This window comes from Jatropha curcas, chromosome 3, assembly GCF_041381405.1.
Source record: "Jatropha curcas cultivar XTBG-Jc1 chromosome 3, XTBG_Jcur_1.0, whole genome shotgun sequence".
Lineage (NCBI taxonomy): Eukaryota > Viridiplantae > Streptophyta > Magnoliopsida > Malpighiales > Euphorbiaceae > Jatropha > Jatropha curcas.
The window spans coordinates 29,089,765-29,098,215 of NC_143153.1; positions in this window are offsets into that span (position 1 = coordinate 29,089,765).

Consider the following 8,451-nt stretch of genomic DNA (forward strand, 5'->3'; position numbering starts at 1 on the left):
TTATTTCAATTAAATAAAATTACATGCATTTTTTAATTAGATTGAAGAGATTACAAGTATTGTTTGTACATGGGATGCAACTTGACATTTTCCTCAAAATTGTTGTTGATATACACACCAATGTCAGCAAGAGAATATTCTTTTTTTCACACATTTCTACAGAACAAACAAAGTCTTTGCCTCTTCTCAAAAAAAAAAAAAAAAAAGGCCTTTGCCTAAATTAATGTAACAATTTGGAGACAAAACCATAAGCAGTTTTCTTCAACCCAATTCAACAATAAATAAATGAATAAGTAAATAGATATTATTAGAATATGAGAAGAAAATTTCAATACGCATTTTCATTAATTTGACGAGTGTCGTTCAAAAAGAAATGTTATCCATCATATAACTTTATAATGTTATTTATTCCTAATGGTTTGACCTCAAAATATATATAATTTGTAAAGAATATGGATTTTGTGCTTGGCTTACATGTGGTGGCAAGAATCTCGGGATGAATTTGGGGTGAAGGAAAGAATTAAATCAAATCTTATATAGATTGTATATCGTAATAGAGTTTTTTTAAGCAAAAATGTTAAATTTAGCATGCCTATTGAGGATATTATAATAATTATATACTCTCTTCTTTTTACAATATAAATCGTTTTAAAATAATTATTTTTGATTAAATATAAGACGCTTTGAATATTTTAAAAATTAACAAATGATCTTTTTTTAATTTTATTTTTATTTATATTAAATACAATAACTATCTTTATAATTTATATTTAATTACTTATATTTTGAGACAGAGTAAGTAAAAAGATATGCAAATCCATTTTATGTGTTGATTACGCCTTAGATATATAGATTGGGTATAGTTAAGTTAATTATAGCCGAGTCATAACCCTTGTATAGAAAAATATTTTGCCCTGAGACAGCATTCCATATATTCAGGACTTCATGGGCTTTGTGCTACATATGTTTTCATTATATACGAGGAAGCATAGAGCGACATTTAGGTTAACTTAATTTATGACTTTTCCAAGAACTAAATATTTAATATAAGAAAAAAAATTAATAAATCCCTAAAATCGAATTCTACGTTTGCTCCCTGCTAGTTTTTGCACTCCTGCTCCTTGATAAAGAAGCAAACAAAAAAAAGTGATAAGCTTTTTTGTATGTCGTATTAGGCTATTGGTAGACAATGCATTTTATGTCAAAGCTACTTGAAATTGAAGCAAAATCCAAGAAAGTTAACATAATAATTTATTTTCACCTTTTTAAGATTACATAACCTAAGGCTAAAGAGGATCACCAACATTGTATTGATCATTATTAAACTGGACAAAGAGTATGACATTATAAGTAATTGCTTATTACAATCTAAAATGATCAAAGTCACACTATTATAAAATGTGTCGACATGATTTTCTTTTGGTCATTGTGGTGTGTAAATATTGAAAAAATAATTGTGATGAAAAAAAAAAAAGAAAAAAAAAGAACAATATTACTCTCGTTCGACGCTCATTCATTGCATATTAAGTAACAGTATAAGAAAACAATAAGTGTGGTATTAGGGAATCAGTAAAGCAAATTCATTAATGTCAAAGTTATTGATTGAAATTGAATTAAGGGAATGAATTTAGAGAAAGAGCAAAATCTCCATGTAAAAATTTATAAGTGTAGCTTGCCAGACTGTAATGCTCCTATGGGAGGAAATTGACAAAAACATATATTAAGGTAGTGATCTTGTTATTATGATATTTTTGGCAACTTTGACACGTGAACATAGCAACTCAGATAGAAAAGACATACAAGTTCTTATATATAAATTCAACAAGATTGAATAAAAATGAAACTATATATATAATATATATATAAAGTTGAAGCTGTGGATAAAATTAGGGTTTAAGTATGCTACGAAGCTAGATAAATTTGCACCACAAGAAATGGTGTGATATAATCACCACACTACTATAATTTAATTATAGTAAAGAACAAAAAAGGGGTTACTAAATACAAAATCTCAGTTGGGGATTTTGAAGACAAACTATCACGTGATTGTGGAATAACCCACCATATTATATATATAAAAGATAAGATGGCAACCAATCTTAATTAATTAATTAAATTAATTAAATCCAACTTAATTAATTAAGTTGGATTAATGTATATCACCTGATTGAGCATTTTCTACAGGGATTTCAATATAATATAAATGCAGGCATTTCAATTTATAATGATTAGATCGAAATGGAAAATGGGAAGAATTGATACAGTAGGTTAAGCAGTTGACTTGGTGTGAATTTGGGGTGGAGAATTGGACATCCCATTTTGACTCGAAGAAAGAAAAGATGGAGGTGCTTTTAAGAAGCCAATGATGATGTTTCTCAACCATATATTCATCTAATCATTATCAATTGCTTATATAGATATAGATATGCCTGAGAGCTTCAGGCTGTTTCTCAGAATTTTCTTTCAACTTGCCCCCCACTATACAGGAGGAAGAGACTAAAACATTTTCTTTGCCACCATTTATATATATTTGTGTGGTTAAAATTGTAATTCATAAATGTGTATAGTAAAGTTGTGAGTAATGCTAGGGTGGTTTAAGATTTGATTTTTAAGACCAAATTGAGTTTCAAAGTAGTGAAATCTTTTATGGAATTAGGATTATGATATGACTTTTATAATGCACAATATATTGAAAAATTATGAAATTTTTAAATTAAAATTTTTTTTAGGCGGAAATTTTTGAATTAAATTTCACAATTCAGGAACTAGTTAGAAAAGAATTTGTGGGTTGAGTTATATATAGCCTAGAAATAAGATACTCATACATTCTTAATTTGTATGAGCGATATATTTGTCTTTGATCACCCTTTCCATAACTCCTCCTTAATTTGTAACTATGGAAAAAAAAAAAAAAAAAAAAAAAAAAGGAGAGAAAGAATAGTAATCTACAGACAGGACAGCCACATATACAAGAATTGATGTCTAATCCAGCAAAGTGGGGCCTGCATATGACCATTCCAACTCCAACGATAACCGTGAAAAACCAATTAAAAAGGACTCTATCATTATTCAATTCTAATATTAATCCTAATTCTTATTTTTAGAATTAAATTATATAATTTTTTAATTTTATATTTATTACGCTGCTTAATTTTTACATATCTTTTTCTTGTATTTGTAAAATTCTATTATCGTTCCCAATGTAAACATACCATACTCTTTCCCGTCCACATGTTCATCATTTAAAATTATTTTATTGTGATTAAAAAATAATTAATTCTCTTATATGATAAATATAAATTATGTTATTATTTAAAAAATAATAAATTTTGATTAAATATAAAAATTAGTGATTCAATTGGATTAAAACGTGTAAAACGCCAAAAGTCGGAATCACGAATAAGCTGTTACTGTTAGTTAAATTTTTTTTGCACGTCTTTTGATGGATGTTTTCCTTTTGGAGTCCCTTCGTCTCGTTTTCTTGTGATGATTTGACCTATGACACGCACAGACAGACACAGACTACACCATTTTCTTTTTCTTTTTCTCTAATTTTTCCCTTCAGCAAGAGCCAAAAGCTCCTGATCTTCATATCTCATATCTCCATTTCACCATTACGGTACACCACATGACAGGAGCCACTTCCTCTCAACTTATAATCCTTTTTTATACCAAAATCAAATCCTATTTCTGTTTTTGTCTTTCATTATTTAGATTATTAACATATATAGTTATATTGAAAATTCTTGGATCTCAATAATTAAATTTTAATTTCAATTTCAATCTTTTTTTATTCTATGAATTATTTTTTACATATATATTTCATTTAATTTATGACTATATAAAACAAACAGCGAAAATATGAAATTTTACTTTTAAACTTTTGTTTTGATCTATCAAACACCTTAACTTATAAAATTACATTTATTAAACATTTCAAATTACAAAAGTATTTTATTGAACAGTTTAACTTATAAAATTGGATCAATTAAACATCTATTAAATAGTTAAAAAATGTAAAAATTAGTATTCCAAAAGACATGCTAACTACACATTAAATCAATATTTTGTATATAGAAACCAAAAATCCTAAGAATTATTATTGTTGTATGAAAACGTATGTAATGTTACTAAAATCTACAAGTTCAACTTGTCACATGATTGAATTACAAAGTTGAAGGATATATATATATAGTCCAAAACAAACACTTAATTGATATGCTAATCAGATATGATCTGATTGATTTTCTTGAAAGCAAACGTTTACTCCGATTTTATAGTCTATAATATTATAATGCATTTGGCGTCTACTGAATAAAAAAATAAAATCTTAGTTCGAAACTATATCTTAAATATTTTAAACAAAATATCAAATTCACCATTAAAACAATTTTGAATATTAGTAATTTTTTAATTACAACCCAAACACAATGTGAATAGATTTAAGTTTGGCCAAATGCATGAATTTAAGTCCGTACTTTAGGAAAAATCTCCTGGCATCTCAAATTTTACTAGGAACCTATTATATTTTGAGGTTATGAATTTTGATAATATTGCATTTTTTCCACTTGATATATGAATAGTTTTTTGGTATTTTTTGATATTTATGTACAAAATATTCATTTAATATGTGATTGGTATGATATTTGAAATAATAATATTTATATTTTCAAAAATTATCAAATAAAATCAACCTAATTTTATAAGTTTGAGCATTCATTGAAATAATTTTACAAATGAAATTATTTAAGGTGTATAATTTATAAATTAAAGTATTTAATAAATTAAAAATAAAAATTAAAAGTATTATAAAATTTTTAACGTAAATTACAAAAGTAAATTTACACATGTGCGGATTAAGTTTTTTTCATTGTCTTGACACGAGATTATATCTAATGAGAGAGTACAGCAGTATAATATTTGTAGGTAGAAAGTCCCAACACTCGAGTCTTGAAATGGAGCATATAATTGTATGGATGACGTGGCTTTGCTCAGTCTCCCATTTCATGCAAACAGTACGTGAATTATACAGGCTGGGTCCCAGTCAAAGGACAATAAAATAAAGCCAACAATAATATTGCATTTATTTTAATAATTAAAAAAAAAGAAAAAAGAAATTGAAAAGCGGTTTTGTGAGAAAGTGGATAATAATGAGAAAATATTGTGGGCTGGTACCTGCGGGATTCAATTAATTCATGCGAATCTCGCCAACGAGCGAATAAAAAGAAAATAATGAAAATTGAAATCCTAGAAAAACGACAAAAATTAATTAAAAAAACCAGCAAATTCTGGTGTCGTTTTTAGGCTAAGGGGAGGGGGGGATCAGAAACCAAAGAGCCTGAGGTTTTTCATGTTACAGGCACCGAATCTCCGTACTTAAAATGTCGTGGTCTTATCACAGCTCATAAGCCTAGCTTTGGTGTCACTCTCACCGCCCATATCTTTTAAAGCTTATATGTGTCTGCTCTCTTCTGTCACTCATTTTTCACGTACTATAAAGATATTATATATGTAGTGTACATCTTCCCTTTACACTAACACATCGGTAGGGTTGCCCTACAACCACCAATGCTTAACTAAGATATTGTACGTTGCTCTTGTTGAATGATTAACCTCTTTATATAGAAGGTGGAATTATAATTAGAGTCGTAAAAATAATTTTTGTTGGACAAGTACAATTGCCTACTTGTTAGAATTATGCAACTGTGGATTCGACTTTTGAATCAGTTCAGTCTAATTCAAACTAAAACTGAAGTGAAAATCCACCTTTTGCTAATTAATTGTTTGGTTACTCACAAAATATTAGTAATGAGATACTTATAATTTCATCAAAGCTTGCATGCAATTGCACGTGGAATTGAAATCTGTATAATGATGAAGATGGATGTCGGTCAATTTTATCAGAAAGCAAAATGATGATCAACAAGAAGGTTTCTATACAAAAATGAAAGCCAAAGAGGAAAAAGAATGCATTCAGGAAAGTTCAATTAAACGAAATATGATCTGTCCATATGATGATTTCTTATTATTGTGTTTCTTTTCTTTGCGGAAAGTATTTGACATAATGATATTATGTTTCTAATTATTGAAATTTAATTATAGTATTCAAATCAATTTTAAAAAAAAAAAACTATTACCTTCTTTATTAGAGGATCAAAAAGTTAAATTGATTGGATTCTAACTTTGAAACTTTAGTTAATTGAATCATTAATTTAATCTGCGATGATTAATCACATTCACAAAATTTAACACTCTAATTGATTTCATTTGAAATTTAGAAACTATATTTAAAATACTCATTATAGGCCTTTTTAGCTATTGTCTTTTTAATTAATAAATAAATAAAATAATAATTTTTTTATTAAAAATAGTATTAATTTATAATTATTAATTTTAATTTGGGATATAATTAATAATAAATTTTAGAATTAACTCTTTTCTCTTCAATCTTCTAATCCTAGTTTTTAGTTTGGGCTGCCACAGTTTATCTTTGGAAGCCCCTACTTCTTACTTTTTACTCCATCTTTCGCTTTCTTTTACTTTAATAAATTCAGATTTGTTTTTTCTATAACAGATCTGTCTTTTTTTGTTTTTGTTTTGTTGGTTTGTCTCTATATTTAGAGTTTTTTTTCCCTTTTTTTGTGAGAATAGTCCCTTCTTTGTGAGGGTTTATTATTAAGTAAAATTATGGTGTTTGATTTTATTTGGTTGGAGACTTTAGATCTTGATTTGCAGATGTGGATTTTCGATTAATGGACCCTGCTAGTGCGGCCTGTTCCTCCATTAATACTATTATGTATAGTGACAGAAACCCATATGTTTTCATCATATGTTGCAAATTTTTGGAAAAATAATGTAGTTGTAGAATATCCATATAAGTTATTATTTTGACGTTCAAATTAATTAACGGGCTAGATGCTGCTATGAAAATTTATATTTTTTATCAACATCAACTCCGAGCGAAAAAAATCTAATATTACATTTTTTAATTTTAGTTTCATTATTTAAAAGGATATGAATCCTTTTACTTTGTTAAAAGATCAGCGTTATTATCTACTACTAGTGAAGTTCTATCTTTAATCTATGTGATTATTTGTAATTCTTGATATTATTATAAATGAATTACACTTTAAAAAAAATATGAAAAAATATTGATGTACTTTCAATCGATTAGGCTGAAAAAATAAATTGATTTTATTATTAATGAGTTGCACTTTAAAAAAAATATGAAAAAATATTGATGTACTTTCAATTGATTGGGATGAAAAAATAAATTGATTGGATGTTGATAATTGTATTCATGCGAAAAGCATTCGAGGTGGATAAGATATCTCAAATACAATTCGATGTTGATATGCACTTTAAGATATGTCGATAAACTATCCATACCCCTATCAGCTTAAAATTTTATCATTTGTATCTATTCCAAACCGATTTAAATATCTATTTGAGTATTTGTATTCCAATCATTTAAATTTTACTATTTGCACCCATCTAAAATATATTTACAGTACCTTTTAAATGGATAAGATACCAGCGAATTTTAAACTATCTAAATCCGAACTTATTTAAAATATATTTTTTACTAATAATGGATAGAACCCGCGAGCATCTACTGCCAAACTCGTTTAATGTAGCAGATAATGAGTAACAGATATCCAAAAACCTATATCCGTACCCTATTCGTATCCATTATGTGTAATAATTTCATTACTTATATCCATCTTAAACTCATTTATAATTAGCTATATACTTATTAAACAAATTGAAACGGGATGAATATCTTAAAATATTTATACCTCTTCCATCCCTGAATATGCAGCTAAAATTCCTGATTGAAACAACATGTATTACTAATTGATTTTTCTTTTTTTAATAATTACTCTCGTTCTCTTTCGCAATCACTTGACTAAATACACATTTTTCCTTTATTTAGTTGGTTTGCAAATACCAATTTGAGCTGATAGAAAAACTAATTAGCTAATTGGTTAGCTAATTCATATCATTAGCTAAATAATATAATTTGTAAATATCTGATTGCAAATACCTTTTAGCATTGATTAGCCTAAATCTAAATAAACTCATATTATTCAATTTTCGCTTTATGGTTTTAATCTCCTGTCCAATTCATTTCTACATTTTCATTTGTAATACGAAGAACCCGATATGAATAGATGACAATTATTTTTAATCAAGCACTTGATAAGCTATATCAATGAATTAAATTAGAGTATTAATAAAGCTCAATTCAATATAATATAAGAATCTATTTTCAAAGAACAACAACGTTTATTGATTTCACACTTGTATCTTAATACACTTCCATTTTGAGAAAAATAATATAGGACAGCCAAGCTTTGGATTATAGTAGCACTAGCATAATTTGGCAGCCAGCTTAGTCTAGTTAGAGGACACAAATGAGAAATTAAAGAAGATAATTATTAATTAAGA